The sequence below is a fragment of the Bos mutus genome, chromosome 23 (genome assembly GCF_027580195.1).
Source record: "Bos mutus isolate GX-2022 chromosome 23, NWIPB_WYAK_1.1, whole genome shotgun sequence".
NCBI lineage: Eukaryota > Metazoa > Chordata > Mammalia > Artiodactyla > Bovidae > Bos > Bos mutus.
In genome coordinates, this window is record NC_091639.1 from 11,839,290 (window position 1) to 11,857,028 (window position 17,739).

General features: G+C 42.5%; 1 protein-coding gene across 1 annotated transcript in view; it reads right to left on the reverse strand.

Annotated features, from left to right (window-relative positions):
• The window catches only part of ATXN1 (ataxin 1), a 413,977-nt gene that overhangs the window by 245,061 nt on the left and 151,177 nt on the right, over positions 1 to 17,739 (reverse strand). Inside the window, 1 exon segment of the mRNA XM_070360780.1 lies at positions 2,190 to 2,317. The gene's annotated coding sequence lies outside the window, so the exon portion shown is untranslated.

Genomic DNA, 17,739 nt, shown 5'->3' on the forward strand with positions numbered 1-17,739 from the left:
TCTGAGTCCCTGTTGCTTCTGTAATTGGGGAGGAATTGAATGCTATCCAAATACCAAACCTCCCATATGGCAGCTTTACCACGTCCTTGCTGCCGAGATGCATGGCCGTGCTACCTCCGCTCGCTGGAGTCTGGCAGAACACGATGCACTCCTTTCCCGACCTATATTTGCTGACACATTTGCTGTCCTCTCTCCCTTTATGAACTTATTAATATTGCTGGGATAACATATGTACGTGCATAAATACAAGTTTCATTTTCTTAGGTGTCCTCATAATCATTTGGAGGAGAATAATTTATGGCCCACTAAAGAGGAGTTCTTAAGCTAAACGGTCTTAATTAGGAATTCAGATGTTCCTCTCTTTACTGAAAAATACAGAGCTGTGCAAGTGAGACTGGAAACCTGGGCCAAAACAAATGTACATACACAGGACTTGCAGAGTCTCCGGTGAAAAGCATTAGCTTTCCTGAAGCCAGACCAGTCCCCCTGGGTTTGTCTCCTTAATGCCAAATCTCACTCTGCCTCTTTTTCCCTTCTACGTTTCAGCCTTGTGATGTGGCTCAGGGGCTGAGGGACTCGCACCTCCACAGTTTTCTCTTGTGTGCTTATGAAGGATAAAGTATATATTTCCTAAGAAGTATACATTTCCTAAGACCTTCTTCCTTCCTAAGAAGGTCTCTGATTCTACCTTCTCTTGCATTTTTTTTTTAAGTGAAAGGAAGCTTATTTAATACCACTGAGGGAATAAGATGAGCCTAGCACGGCAGCTTGCATATGTGGAGCTGAATGGTTGGGAATTCAGTGCAGCTCCAAGAGGCCAGAAAGGCGGCCTGATCCAAGGTCCTCGCTGTATCTCAGGAGCAAGGTGGCCCAGGGAGCTGGAGGGGGATTTGAGGCTCTGCTCTCACACCAGGGCTGCTCCAGGGACCCACTGGCCAGGTGTCGTAGCAGTTCTGAGACTTCAGAGCTTTGTGGGAAATGGTGGTCTGACGTGAAGACTTCAGTCAGCCAGTTTCTCCAGACCTAGGATTACTAATATACTATACCCTTTCTGCATCCCAGAGGAGGATGAAACAAGAGAGGAAGAAGGAAAAATAAAAAAACAATTTTACAGGAATGGGATTATGCTACGGTTACTGTCATACTTTGCTTTTTTTTTTTACTTTGATCATGACCATTTTCTCATAGCATTACTCTTTTGGAATAGGACTCAAATGATTTCATGCTTCTTGATTTAGTCTTATTTCTCAAATGTCAACTATTGGTTAAGTTTCAAGCATGCTACTATCTACAGAGGAAAGGTCCTTCAAAATGGTATGATTTACAAATAATGCACTGCCCCACCCCCTAAAAAAATAACCCAACATGTGGAAAGACACTGGTTCTCATAATCAACTGGCAGATATTCTTCCTTTTTTCAAAATTCTGGGCAGTGGCAAAATTTTATGGAAGTAGGTCTCTCCTACACTGCACCTCTGGAAATATAAACTGGTATGACTTTATTGGAAAGTAATTTGGCAACAAGTGTCAAGAGTCTTAAAACTTGAAAACACTTAAATTCAGAAATTTACTGCTAAGGAACTATCCCAAGGAAACCATCAATAATGGCAACTAACATAAAGCCATAAGAACATTCTTGGTAGCATAAAGGCCAAAAAAAAAAAAAAATAGAAATAACTTAAATGTCCAACTAGAAGGGATCAATTAAATTACCTTAGGATATGTATTCAATGGTATACTATGTAATCACTAAAATCATATTGTAGATAAAGGACTTGCTATGAAAAGATGTGTATCACTGCACTGTGAAGAGGAACAAAAAGATTATATAACAGCATATATTGCATTGCTCCCTTAGACCATCTGATGGGACATGGTCTCTGTAGCTGAACTGATAAACACAATCGCCAGGTATCCCCTTTCTTGTTAATGCCTTGTCACCATCCTAGTCGATGATCTGAAAATAAGTAGCAGTTGATTTCTTTCCCAAAAAGCAAGAGGTCCATTTTTATAAAGAGATGGAAAGAATACAGAGGTGGAGAACACATGAATCTGCAGATGTATGCTTGTTTTGCGTGTGTGTGTGTGAGTGTGCACGTGAACAGGTATGTAAGCATCCCCACGACTACCTTGGATCTTGTACAATGAAATGAGAGCTATTTTTGGTTAAAGATGCCAGAGATATTTACCTGTACATGTGCTTTCATCACAAGGGAGAGTCCTAAGCAGTTAGTTCCTTCCCATCAGATCTTCTCAGACAGATTTTGCTTGAGCAGAAGGGGAGGCAGCAGAGAAGGTCAATGTGAAAAGCGTAGACCTGTAATTATAAAAACAACATTCCCACTGAGTTAGGCTGTTTTCTGCAGTCTTCATTCACATGAGCTGAATTCTCAGAAAAGAGAAACATATTTGCATAATCTCTCTCGCCCTCTTTCACACACACACACACACACACACACACACACCACACAGTTCTTAATTCAGAATGCCAAAAACTCAGCGAGCAGACCCATGGTAGGTCCTCGGTTCTGCTGAGGGATTGCTTCCCACCACATCTCCTGACCTTAGGAATAACACCGTCAAAACACTCTTTTCTTTCCCCTCCTTCTCTGCCTATTGATCTCAAGACTTCAGAGAAATGAGAAACAATTCTTCTGCAGAAAATGTCATAAACATGACTGAATCTGATGCTCTCTGAGATTTTTTTCCTAACCACAGAGGTAAGCAAGTTCGATACATGTATTTACATAGAAGCCTGACTTTCACTTTCGAAATGGAACAGTGCCTCTCTGTTGATGACTCAGGTGAAGCCTGGAACCACTGATCGTCAAAGTCATCATGGACATGTATTGAACACCGACTATATTCCTGGCACCCCGCTCCACCACAACCTGTGAAGTAGTGAAAAATCATTATTACCTGTTATTGACAAGAAAACTGGGCATTTGCACGGCTAACAGATGTTAAAGGCAGTATTTTACGCCACTATCTTTCACACAAAGCCATGCTAATAATCTCAGTGCTAGAGATTTTTCCAAGACTGATCTATCAACACTCTCGTACTTACTATAAACACATCAAGTATTAATTCAACATCACCTTATTTTTCCCCAGAGTTGACGTGTCACCTAAGTTTTAGCATTACTAACGCTTTTTGGATTGGATTGTCCTTTGACATTCGTTTCCAAGCAAAATCGAAATCAACATGTTCCTATTTCCATCAGGAGTAAATTCATAGTTACTTCAATAAATTTAAAATGTCAATCAATCCCAAATCCAGATGCCGAAACACTAAGGAAAAACCTAAACTCTAAGCCCTACCCAAATGACTAAATTTTTTTAGAAAGAAGGCAGATAATAAAATCAAGAGTCATATGTGAATTCCTCATTTAAAATATGGAAGTAAAGACAGAAATTTCTATACATTATGCCTATGAAATAAAAATAAAACATTTACACATTCTAACCTATTTACAAATTCTACCTACTATAGGTCTTACGATGACTGTGCACAAAATAGAGATGAGCGTATCAAGAAACCAACATTGTTATTTACGGGTCACATGTTAATTTCCCTTTCGTACCTATGGACGTTTGCAGCTACTTGCTCGTGCTGTTCTGGTTATGCCCCTGTGCCTTTGCACATGCCCTGCCCTCTGATTATCATACCTTTCCCCTCTTGCCAACTAGAAAATGCCTACTCATTCTTCAAGGCCAATCTCCAATCTCAATCCCTTTTGATGACTTATCCGTTCTTCCCTGACGTCTTCCGGAGATCCAAGCAGAGCAGATTCTGCCCTCTCCTGTGTTTCCTTAACAATGGTACCGGCGGAACCTTAACATCTTCCTTTTTCAAAGTGAAAGTGAAGTCGCTCAGTCGTGTCTGACTCTTAGCGACCCCATGGACTACAGCCCACCAGGCCCTCCGTCCATGGGATTTTCCAGGCAAGAGTACTGGAGTGGGGTGCCATTGCCTTCTCCGTTAACAGCGGCTAGGCATATTATATTTACTTGGAGCTGGTATGCTCAGTGACAGCCTTAGTGCCCACAGACACGGCGTGCTTGGCCAGCTCCCCAGGTAGCAGCAAGCGCAAGGCGGTCTGGATCTCCCTGGATGTGATAGTCGGCGCTTGTTGTAATGCACCAGGCGCAATGCCTCGCCAGCGATGCGCTCAAAAATGTCGTTGACGGAGGAGTTATCCGACCATCCAGTCACTGAATCTGCCACCCTCCCCTTCTCCCCTGACCACCACCTCTGCTCCAGGCTGCCCACCATCACGATTCATCTGGACTATTCAGTGGCCTACCAAGTGGTCTCCCTGCTCCCACCCCGCGACCCTACAGCCCATCCTCAGAGCCTGCCTAAAGCATGGCAATGGCTTTCTACTGAGCTTGGATTCTGACCATGGGCCCCAGGGCCCAGGGTGGTCCAGCCCTTGCATTATTTTCTAGCCTGCATGCAGCTCTCCTGGCTTACTTTTAATTCCTGGGAAGTACCTTGCTCTCCTAGACCTCAGGGTCTTTGCACATGTCCTCTTCCTTGCTGAGACTTCCCCTCAAATCGCGCATATTCTTCACAAAATAACCATGTACTGTTCCCTCCTCTGGCTCAGTCCTTTTCTCCTCAGAGGTGCCTTTCCTCACCTCCTCAGCTAGCTCACTACCTCCTTGTTGTTCAGTTGCTAAGTCGTCCGGGCTCTTTGAGACCCCAGGCACTGCAGCACACCAGGCTCCTCTGTCCTCCACTATCTCCCAGAATTTGCTCAGATTCATGTCCATTGAGTCGGTGATGCCATCTAACCACCTCATCCTCTGCCGCCCGCTTCTCCTTTTGCCTTCAATCTTTACCAGCATCAGGGATCAGTACCAGTAGCCCTTACTATATACTTTACAGAATCACTCTCTCCTTGGTTATGCTGATCACATTTGTAATTTTACTTTTGAAACTTTTAATTAATTTTTTAAAATTAATTTAATTTAAATAAAATTAATTTTTACTAATTTAGTAAGTTGTTAAATTCATTGATGAATGGTTGTTTCCCTCACCAATTAGTAAGTTCCAGGAAGGCACAACTGTATAAGTTCTTGCCCATGCTTTTATCCTATTTCAACACGATGCTGTGTGCATTATAGGCATTTACTAAAAATCTGCTGAATCTTCTGTCCTCCACTGTGTCCCAGAGTTTGCTCAAATTCATGCCCAATAACACCTTGTACCAACTCTTGTTAAAGCAATTATCATATTTTCTTGTACTTGTGTCTTAGGCAAGTTCATCCCTCCCAGGACACTGTTGAGTCCCTTAAAGGCAAGAAGGGTAGGTATTGCCTCGTTCCACTCTCCCCATGAGTTTAGCACAGCAGCCTGGCACATAGATATTCAATAAATGAGCATCTGTTCAATGAACAAAAGAAAATGTGCGTGTATGTGTGTGTGTTCAGTCATGTCTGACTCTTTGAAACTCTATGGACTATAGCCTGCCAGGCTCCTCTGTCCATGAGATTCTCCAAGCAAGAATACTGGAGTAGGTTGCCATGCCCTCCTCCAGGGAATCTTCCCAACCCAGTCTCATGTGCCCTGCATTGGCAGGAGGGTTCTTTACCACTAGGGCCACCTGGAAGCTCCATATATATATATACACACACATACATGTGCATCTGTATATACATATATATGAAATATGTGTGAAGCTGCAGACTTGCATCTTTTAAATACACTATTGATATAGTATATTTAAAGTATTATTATATGTTGTGATGAATAATGGTTACAAATTCATCTGTAAAATGGGCATAAAAACACTCACATAGTAGTTGGGAAAAAATATGTGTAAGTAAAAATTTTATATCTATCTATCTATCTATATATATATAATATGTGTAAAGCTCCAGAGTTATACATTTTAAATATTATCATACATTTTATATATATACATAGAGAGGGGGAAGGAAATGGCAACTCATTCCAGTAATCTTGCTTGGAAAATCCCATGGACAGAGGAACCTGGCATCCTGGCAGGCTACATTCCATAGAGTCGGACAGGACTGAAGTGACTAAGCAGCATATATTACGTACATATAAGTAAAATATTTGGCACTGAGTTCAGAATACTGGAAGCACTTTATGGACATTATCATCAGGGCAACCAAGTTGAATTTACAATTCATGCTTCAAATTTAACAGGTTTACTTGCTAACATTTTTTTCCTATTAAAACATTAATTAGCATTAGCATCTCCATAAGGCCATAGAGAGATTATCAGAGAGGCCCTCAGTAAACTAAAGATAAAGGAGAGTTTTACTGTCTGCAGCTGAAGGGCCAGTATTGTTTCAGTAATCTGCAATGTATCTGCAGAGGTACAGACACTCTAACAGAAAAGAAGTGTGTCTGTCCAAAAGTGATCTATAAAATCTAAAGGACAGAAACAACAAATATTATCATTCAAGTACTATAAATATTTAGCTGAAATAATTAGAAACACTTACTGTGAATTATTTCTTTTGCTAAAAAAACAAGAAAGTGATACATATTCATCTATTTCTTTTAATTACTAAACAGACTTTATAAATATTATGTATTTGTCTAATGAATACACCATAAATGTTCATGCTATTCTGGTTTAGAATTGCTAAAATTTAACAGATTATGCAAAGAAGGGAAAAGAAGCAAGAAAATTTTGCAACTGTTTTCTTTGAGGGGGGAAATAACATAAGAATGAACTATTTACAAATGCTACCAGTACACAGTTGAGCAGAATGTACTGGTAATAGTTTATTCTACAAAGCAAACTTATAATTTAGTTTTATATTGCTCTTTCTGTTGCATACAGGCTGAATTTAAATAATAAATACTATTTTATATATACTGTGTGCTACTGAAATATAAAGTACTATCATTGTATTTTGAGATTTCTATTTTCAATTCATTTTTATCTCCGTGATAAATAATAAAACTCAAAGCAAGTCAGATTTCTAATTGTGACTTACCCATCTTCTGAGAAGTAATAGAGTTACAGACGGGAAATGTTATAAAAATGCTAACTTCCTTTTTTATTGAAATACAGTGAATTTACAATGTTGTGTTAGTTTCAGATGTACAACAAAGTGATTCATTTACACATATACATATACATATATTTTTCAGATTCTTTTCCATCATTGGTTATTACACAATAATGAATATAGTTCCCATTGCTATATAGAAGATCTTCATTATCCATTTTCTATATAGGAGCATGTATCTGTTAACCCCAAACTCTAATTTATGTAAATTTATCTAAACACTAAACTACCTACATTTACTTAAATGCTAAGTTCCTAATTGTTTTACCAGTAGGATTTTTAACTGAGTTATAATTCTACTCATTGGCTACAACTATCAACCAGTTTAATATGATGCAAATCTAGTGTACCTTGCAACATAATTAAGATGAAAAAGTAGGACAGATAAATTTAGCAAAAAAAAATGTCTTAAATCTACTTAGATAATTTTTCTCTGAATTTCTGAATAATTTCATTATTGTGATGCTTGTGTTAGTGTCATAAAATCTAGTGAAAGCTTAGGAATTTACAAGGCAAAATTTCTTTTTACTTATGCTGGTCCTTTAATTGGGAATGCCCTTCTTATTCATTCAAATGTTACTCTTCCTTTAAGATTCAGCTCAGATATCACCTCCTTGGTGAAACGCTTCCACATATACTGTATTTGTCCTACCATGTAATGAATGATCTGTGTCCCTCTCTAGACTCTGAGATGCTTAGAGTCACTGATCAGGGCTCGAATTTTTCATAACAGCCTGCACAGTCCTCTGCACATAAAAATTCTCAGAAAAGACTGGTTCAATGTGTCAATGAACAAACACATCCGGATACTCTTAAGACTATGGTGAAAATGTCCCTAAATTGTGATCTGAAGTTAGAGGTTAAAGTAAAAAGAAAAAAAATTCACTTTTAGTGAAATGAAACTCTTAAGCATTTTCACTTCCAGATGCATCAGCATCACATAAAAGATGTTGGAACTATTTTAGAAAATAGACATTCTGCACATTTTCCCGTCTGAGAATCGGTCTGAAAAATACCAAGCTACACAGGGGGCCTCTGGGTGTTCTCAGGACAAACGTTCAGCTGGGTATTGATTCCACACACTCGCTTAATGGAAATCCAGAGGAAGACTCAACATCTACCACGCCTGCCCGTCACGCACTATTCCCCTATGCAGCCGCTGGAGAGTAAGGCGGGGGCGGGGGTGGGGAGAGAGAGGTTCCCCGGAGACGTCTGTCCTCCCCTCCCAAGACCAGCCAGCACTTCAGCGATGATGCATCCGAGCAGGAGAGAACTTAGGCACTCAGAGAAGCACCACACCCGGCCTGATGGACATTTTCCACTTTCATGGTCATTCTTCTCCCGCATGGATCAATTTCTCACATATCCCCTTATAATTTTTCAAGACTGAGCCTTTGCAAATATCTGCCTGGCTGCATTACCTAAGCCATCATCGTACACATGCCAAAGCCCCACCTCACTCAAGGCTAGTTCTGCTCTGAAAAGCACAGTGGGCAGCAAAAGAACAAGTTCCTCCTAACAAGGATCCGGGCTGATCGTCCACATTCGGAACCATTCGTCACCGTTGGGACAATAACTAAGGATTTTCCAGGAGGTCACGCCAAACCTCCCTTAATGGGTTCTCTTTTCTCCATGGCCCAAGATTTTCTAGGCATTATGCAGGAAGAGGAGCAGAAGGCTTCTGTCAGCCTCATCTTATATCCTCAGCCAGCCAAAACAACCCCAGGGATTTCCCTGTCGGACCACATCTTTTAAGCACCCCGTGGGATGTCAAAACACTGTGGATGATGAAAAGGGACTATGATATGAAAAGGGTAAAATATGGGAGTAACAGATTTCTCACTATGTTATCAACTTAAAAAATTTGTATTTTCCAAAGGTAATAATGTGCAACAGGATGACTGAAGTTCACACTACTGTATGACATAGATGAAACTTGAGAGTAAATCCTCAGAGTTCTCATCACTAGGTAAAAAATTTTTTTTTCTTTTTTTCGTTTTTGTGTCTATATGAGATGATGATTGTTAACTAAACACCGTGGTAATCATTCCACGATACACATACAGTCAAACCATTATGCTATATACCCTAAACATACACACTGCTGAAAGTCAACTATACCTCAAAAAAGCTGGAAAACACTGTTTAATCCCCCCTATCTTTTGTATTATGCAAACAGTGGAACGCACCTGGTTAGGGAACTGGATCCCCCATGCTGCAGCTAAAGATCTCACATACCACAAAGAAGATGGAAGATCCTGAGTACGCCAGCTAAGACCAGCAAAGTCAGATAAATAATTTTTACTTTCTTTTTTTTGGCTTTACAACGTTGTGTCACTTTCTGCCATATGTCAGTATGAATCAGCCACAGGTGTACCTATGTCCCCTCCCTCTTGAACCTCCCTCCCACCTCCCATCCCATTCCAACCCTCTAGGTTGTCACACTGCACCAGCCTGAACTCCCTGAGCGATACAGCAAATCCCTATTAGCTCTCTATTTGACATATGGTAACGAACGTTTGCATGCTACTCTCCCCATTCACCCCGCCCCGTCCTTCCCCCACCGTGTCCACAAGTCAGTTCTCTGTGTCAACGTCTCCACTGCTGCCCTGAAAACACGCTGTTCTAGATTTCATAGATACGTGTTTTTCTCTTTCTCACTTACTTCACTCTGTATAACAAGCTCTAGGTTCATCCACCCATTAGAACCGACTCAAATACAGTTCTTTGTGTGACTAATATTCCACTGTGTATATATGTGCTATAGCTTCTTTACTCCTTCATCTGTTAATGGATGCCTAGGTTGCTTCCATGTCCTGGCTATTATAAACACTGCTGCACAGAATATTGGGTACATGTGTAGTTTTCAATTATGGTTTCCTCAGGGTATAATAAGCCCAGTAGTGGGATTGTTGGGTCATATGATAATCTTGGGCTTCCCTGGTGGCTCATAATGTAAACAATCCACCTGCAATGCAAGAGACCTGGGCTTGATCCCTGAGTTGGGAAGATTCCCCCAGAGAAGGGAATGACTACTCATTCCAGTATTCTTGCCTAGAGAATTCCAAGGACAGAGGAGCCTGTCGGGCTACAGTCCACGGGGCTGCAAAGAGTCAGCCACGACTGAGTGACTAACACTTTCCCTTTCACTTCAAGGGAGCTTCATTTATAGCTTTTTAAGGAATCTCCATAGTGTTCTCCACAGTAGCCATATCAATTTACATTCCCACCACAATGCAAGAGGGCTCCCTTTTCTCCACACTCTCTCCAGCATTTACTGTTTGTAGAATTTTTGATCATGGCTGTTTCTGACCAGTGTGAGGTGATACCTCATTGTACTTTTGATTTGCAGTTCTCTAATCATGAGCGACATGTCAGTTCTCTAATCACGTCGACATTCTAGGAATCAGTGAACTAAAATGGACTGGAATGGGTGAATTTAACTCAGATGACCATTATATCTACTACTGTGGGCAGGAATCCCTTAGAAGAAATGGAGTAGCCATCATGGTCAACAAAACAGTCCGAAATGCAGTACTTGGATGCAATCTCAAAAACGACAGAATGATCTCTGTTCGTTTCCAAGGCAAACCATTCAATATCATGGTAATCCAAGCCTATGCCCCAACCAGTAACGCTGAAGAAGCTGAAGTTGAACAGTTCTATGAAGACCTATAAGACCTTTTAGAACTAACACCCAAAAAAGATGTCCTTTTCATTATAGGGGACTGGAATGCAAAACTAGGAAGTCAAGAAACACCTGGAGTAACTGGCAAATTTGGCCTTGAGTACGGAATGAAGCAGGGCAAAGACTAACAGAGTTTTGCCAAGAAAACACACTGGTCATAGCAAACACCCTCTTCCAACAACACAAGAGAAGACTCTACACGTGGATATCACCAGATGGGCAAACCGAAATCAGATTGATTATATTCTTTGCAGCCAAAGATGGAGAAGCTCTAGACAGTCAGCAAAAACAAGACTGGGAGCTGACTGTGGCTCAGATCATGAACTCCTTATTGCCAAATTCAGACTTAAATTGAAGAAAGTAGGGAAAACCACTAAATCATTCAGGTATGACCTAAATCAAATCCCTTATGATTATACAGTGGAAGTGAGAAATAGATTTAAGGGACTAGATCTGATAGATAGAGTGCCTGATGAACTATGGATGGAGGTTCATGACATCGTACAGGAGACAGGGAACAAGACCATCCCCATGGAAAAGAAATGCAAAAAAGCAAAATGGCTGTCTGAGGAGGCCTTACAAATAGCTGTGAGAAGAAGAGAAGTGAAAAGCAAAGGAGAAAAGGAAAGAGATAAGCATCTGAAGGCAGAGTTCCAAAGAATAGCAAGAAGAGATAAGAAAGCCTTCCTCAGCGACCACTGCAAAGAAATAAGAGGAAAACAACAGAACAGGAAAGACTAGAGATCTCTTCAAGAAGATTAGAGATACCAAGGGAACATTTCATGCAAAGATGGGCTTGATAAAGGACAGAAATGGTATGGACCTAACAGAAGCAGAATATATTAAGAAGAGGTTGCAAGAATACACAGAAGAACTGTACAAAAAAGATCTTCACGACCAAGATAATCACAATGGTGTGATCACTGACCTAGAGCCAGACATCCTGGAATGTGAAGTCAAGTGGGCCTTAGAAAGCATCACTATGAACAAAGCTAGTGGAGGTGATGGAATTCCAGTTGAGCTCTTTCAAATCCTGAAAGATGATGCTGTGAAAGTGCTGCACTCAATATGCCAGCAAATTTGGAAAACTCAGCAGTGGCCACAGGACTGGAAAAGGTCCGTTTTCATTCCAATCCCAAAGAAAGGCAATGCCAAAGAATGCTCAAACTACCGCACAATTGCACTCATCTCACACGCTAGGAAAGTAATGCTCAAAATTCTCTAAGCCAGGCTTCAGCAATACATGAACCATGAACTTCCAGATGTTCAAGCTGGTTTTAGAAAAGGCAGAGGAACCAGAGATCAAATTGCCAACATCCGCCGGATCATGGAAAAAGCAAGAGAGTTCCAGAAAAAAAAATCTATTTCTGCTTTATTGACTATGCCAAAGCCTTTGACTGTGTGGATCACAGTAAACTGTGGGAAATTCTGAAAGACATGGGAATACCAGACCACCTGACCTGCCTCTTGAGAAATCTGTATGCCGGTCAGGAAGCAACAATTAGAACTGGACATGGAACAACAGACTGGTTCCAAATAGGAAAAGGAATACGTCAAGGCTGTATATTGTCACCCTGCTATTTAACTTCTATGCAGAGTACATCATGAGAAATGCTGGACTGGAAGAAGCACAAGCTGGAATCAAGATTGCCGGGAAAAATATCAATAACCTCCAATATGCAGATGACACCACCCTTATGGCAGAAAGTGAAGAGGAACTAAAAAGCCTCTTGATGAAAGTGAAAGAGGAGAGTGAAAAAGTTGCCTTAAAGCTCAACATTCAGAAAACTAAGATCATGGCACCTGGTCCCATCACATCATGGGAAATAGATGGGGAAACAGTGTCAGACTTTATTTTTTGGGGCTCCAAAATCACTGCAGATGGTGATTGCAGCCATGAAATTAAAAGACGCTTACTCCTTGGAAGAAAAGTTATGACCAACCTAGATAGCATATTGAAAAGCAGAGATATTACTTTGCAACAAAGGTCCGTCTCGTCAAGGCTATGATTTTTCCAGTGGTCATGTATGGATGTGAGAGTTGGACTGTGAAGAAAGCTGAGCACCGAAGAATTGATGCTTTTGAACTGTGGTGTTGGAGAAGACTCTTGAGAGTCCCTTGGACTGCAAGGAGATCCAACCAGTCCATCCTAAAGGAGATCAGTCCTGGGTGTTCATTGGAAGGACTGATGCTGAAGCTGAAACTCCAGTACTTTGGCCAATTCATGCAAAGAGTTGACTCATTGGAAAAGACTCTGATGCTGAGGGGGATTGGGGGCAGGAGGAGAAGGGGACGACAGAGGATGAGATGGCTGGATGGCATCACCAACTCAATGGACATGAGTTTGAGTGAACTCCGGGAGTTGGTGATGGACAGGGAGGCCTGGCGTGCTGTGATTCATGGGGTCGCAAAGAGTCAGACACGACTGAGCAACTGAACTGAAATGAACTGAATCATGAGCGATGCTGAGCATCTTTTCATGTGTTTATTAGCCATCTGTATGTTTTCTATGGAGAAATGTCTGTTTAGGTCTTTTGCCCACTTTTTGATTGGGTTGTTTATTTTTCTGGTATTGAGCTGCATGAGCTGCTTGTATACTTTGGAGAAAAGACAACCCTCAGAATGGGAGAAAATAATAGCCAGTGAAACAACTGACAAAATAAATATTTTTTTAAATAGCCATTAAAACCTCATGAGCTTTTATGTTAGAATAGCAATTTTTTAAAAAATCCCTGTAATTAGGTTTTGCCAGGCTTAGGCTTAGAGTAAAAGGCTTCTTCCCTCTCCCAAAAACCAAGGTCAAAGCTGGAGTCTACTGAACTCTAGGTCTGAGGTCCAGATCATCCAGTTCTGATCTTTCCCCGATGTGTATCTACAGACCTGCTGGGTCTGAGGGTAGACTTAGCAAATAGAGGGCAAGAGGAGGGGCAAAGAGTACAATGAACAGAGCCTCTTTCTGGTACAACAGCAACAACGGCAGGACCGCACTACAGCAGCCCCAGAAATTAATTGGAAGGGTAACTAGTCTACCTTCTTGAGTAACAGGAACAGAGACCAGGGAATGGTCAGTGAAACCTAGCCAGCTTCGGCCAATATCGTTGCCAACTGTTTCAAGTTTCTTCCCCATGGCCTTTTACTATTGGTAGTATCCACTCTCTGAATTTTAAATCATCTTGACCATGTTTTTGCATCCCTTCTCCATTCTGGTCTCTTTCTTACTGGTTAGCCCCAACAAGGGCTTCCCAGGTGGCACCAGTGGTAAAGAACCCGCCTGCTAAAGACTTGAGAGGCGGGTTCGATCCCTGGGTCGGGAAGATCCCCGGGAAGAGGCCATGGCACCCCACCCCAGTATTCTTGCCTGGAGAATCCCATGGACAGAGGAGCGTGATGGGCTACAGTCCATAGGGTCACAAAGAGTCAGACACAACTGAGGTGACTTAACACACATGCACACAACCCCAACAAGCAGTGAGATGTATGAAAAGCAGACAGTGAGGGAAGGAGGAGGAACTGCGCACGTTCGGCTACGCCAGTGGTCCCCAGATTCTTTGGCAACAGGGATCGGTTTCATGGAAGACAATTTTTCCACAGACTGGGGGGGAGGGGGGATGGTTTCCGGATGACTCAAGTGCGTTACACTTATTGTGCACTTTATTTCCATTATGATTAGATCATCTCCACCTCAGATCATCAGGCATTAGATCCCAGAGGTCAGGGACTCCTCACCTATACAATGAGTGTCTCTGAATGTCTATATGTGATTAAAAGTCAAACAAAGAAGTTAATGTTAGTAGTGCCCAAGCCACCTACTGGAGAATATTTGTTGTCTGTCGGTGAGGTCTTCTGCTTCTTACTAGGTTCTTAAACTGTTTAAATTAAGCAGGGCCAAGGGGCCTTACATTAATCACACTAGTGATGCTGCCTCTTTTTAGGCCAGAGAGCTGGAACTTAGCCAGGCAGTGTTAAGAGAACAGTCTTTCCTTCTTGGTCAAAAAACCTCTCCCATTGATTTTCTACTAAGAACATGGTACTGGATGCCCACAAATAGGATGGAGAAAAAATGTGTCTGTAACCGCAGGTGAAATTCCAGATTATGAAATAGCTCTCAAGATCTGCAAAAACACTAAAATCATCACATTTTATAGGATCCCTTTGTTACACTGATACGTAAAAATTCTATTAAAACATCGTCATTTGCCACAATGACAAAAAGCTTTTATTTCAAATGACTTTGTATTCTGATGTTATGATAAAAGTGGGTCTGGCTTTCTCTTCAACGACTAGACCATCTTTTCAGGAGAATTCCTGTACTTCACTTGTAAGTGCTTAATGAGGGACTAATTAGTCCTCCCCGCTCCATCCCTTTAAGCTCCTATGGGAAATGAGGTCGTGCCCAAAGCACCAGGTGGAGGTGCCATCAACTACTACAGCAGCATAAAGGGCAGCCCTTTCCCAAGGCAAAACAGGTACGAGGTCAAGTCTCCTACAAGTGCTCTGTTCTTCACTATCAGGCACAGAGTACAAAAAAAAGCTAGGTATTTATTATTAGCTCTTGGGAAAGCACTGCTGCAGCGCTGTACCAAGGTTCATTGATCTTAGCTCCTCCTCTCCTTCACTTACTGCCGCGTGGCCCCTTCCCGCTCCCTGGTTGGCTGTCCCCTGGGCCCAGACGCACACCTCCAGGGAGCAGGGCAGAAGGCGGGGCTATGGGCTGCTGTTTCAACCTGCATCCCTCCTCCTTCCCATCTGCATACCAGCATCCTCCAGCGAGCCTCTCAGCTCTAAGACACCATCCCGAGGTGGCTCGGTGGCAGCCTGCCAGTGGTTTGAGCTCCTACTCCCTTCTACAAGAGGCATGGTGAGCAAATTAGAGGTTATAAGCACCTCCGGTGGAAGGAGGAAAATTCCTTTGGGCTTTGTAAGGGAACTTCGTCAGCGGTGTCTCCAAGGTGGAAGACGGATGTGTTCACCCACGCCCCTGAGCCCTGCCGAAATGGGTGGACCACCCCCTTTTGTTGGTTACAACCAAGGGAGCAGGGCAGGAAAACGTTTTCCTTGAGAAGAATGTCTTTCATGTTCAAGGTCACTGCGGACCCAGATAAGCAACATAAATCTATTTTCAGTGTAAGGTACAGCATATTCCTAAACGGTGGTGTTGCCAAATTCATCCTGAAAGAGATGATGTTGGTTCAGTCGCTAAGTTGTGTCCGACTCCTTGCAACCCCCTGGACTGCAGCACACCAGGGTCCCTGTGTTTCGCCATCTTCTCCAGTTTGCTCAAGCTCATATCCACTGAGTCAGTGATACCATTCAACCATCTCATCCTCTGTGGCCCTCTTTTCCTTTTGTCTTCAGTCTTTCCCAGCATCAGAGAGAGGTAGCTGGAACTAAAATATTCAGTTCCCACCATGGGTTAAAGCTTTATTAGAAAACCAGGAAAGCACACATCCTGGCCAAGGGACAGCCAAGTGAAGCTGGTGAGTTCTAAACTATGCTGGAAATAGCAGCAGTGGGCAGTCTAGGATTAAGTAAAAGCAACAGTTAAGAACGATGCTTTGATGCGTGTTACATAGCTGGTCACACCCTGCAGAGGCTGGTTGCCACTAGGGTGTGGCTTTAAGATGACAGCCTCCCCAAAACTCAAGGATACCTGAAATTCCATCATTAGAGTCTTTCCTTTGCTTTATAGATCCCCTCCCTCTCTCTCTTCAAATTTCAGGATAATATGCTGTCTTGGAAATAGACTATCCAGACATCCAGAAAAAGAAACACACACACAAACATATGTGGAAAGAGAGCAAGTTTTGAATTAAAGCTGAGTTTTAAATCCCAGCTTTACCACCTTCCAGCTCTGTAACTTCAGGGAAGTTACTTATTGGCTTGACTCTCAAGTTTTTCAGCTGTGAAATGAGACAAACACCTGTCTCAGAAGGTTAGTGCGAAGATGAAGTTCCATTAAAAGTACATAAAAGTCCATGGCCCAGACCACACACATAGCAGACATTTGGACATGAGTTTTCCTCTGCTTTTTTTTTTAACAGAGCAGGTCATAATAGGGGAACAACTGAGGATGAATGAGGATACTAGCTTCCGGATGTGGAAATAACAAGGAGGTCAGCACAGATGGAGAAGGAAGTGGCAGGAGAAAGGGCCACCTGGGACCCAGGACAGGACCTGTTTCACAAATGTGCTGGGGTCAGCTCTGCTCAGGGCACATGGTGGCTACAGACTGACATTCATTTGCAATGTAGACTGGCTGACAAGACTGTGAACTTAGAAATGGGCCTTCACCAAAAGCCACACCTAGCCCCTCCCAAGGCTCTCCATTGCTTGGTGTCTGGCTGGGGAGACGAAGTATCTGGGTACATATGAACAGCCATTCTATAGGATCACCTGCAAGGGTATAGGTTAGGTGAAGCCATGAGCAGGTGGCAGGCAGGCAAAAGAGTAGAAGAAATTAAATGTAGCTTCTGACTTGCTGAAGCCCAATGATGCCAATCAGACCCCACTGACCCACAGGCCAGATCACTGAGGCTAGAGACTTTCTGCGAACTTACTGAGGACAGGCCCCACACCAAGGTGTACATCCAGAGATGGTTCTCTTTTCCTAGACATCAGCACCTCCACACTTAGGGACTGCCCCTTACTCACCCTGGAGAGCCAGCCATCCTTGACTTCCAAGGCATGACCCAAGCCATCTCACCAATTTCTCAGGCGAATGGACCAATCAGAGGGCTTTAAAAATGGCAGGAGGTGAGGGGCTCTAGAGCAGGCTGATGCTGAAATATATTTTTAGGCTGAGAAGACTTTAGAAATCCAAAAGGCCGCTATGGGACTTCCCTGGTGGTCCAGAGGTTAAGAATCCACCTACCAATGCAGGGGACACGGGTTGGATCCCTGGTCCGGGAAGATACCACATCAGTTTGGTTCAGTCGCTCAGTCGTGTCCGACTCTTTGCGATCCCATGGACTGCAGTACACCAGGCCTGTCCA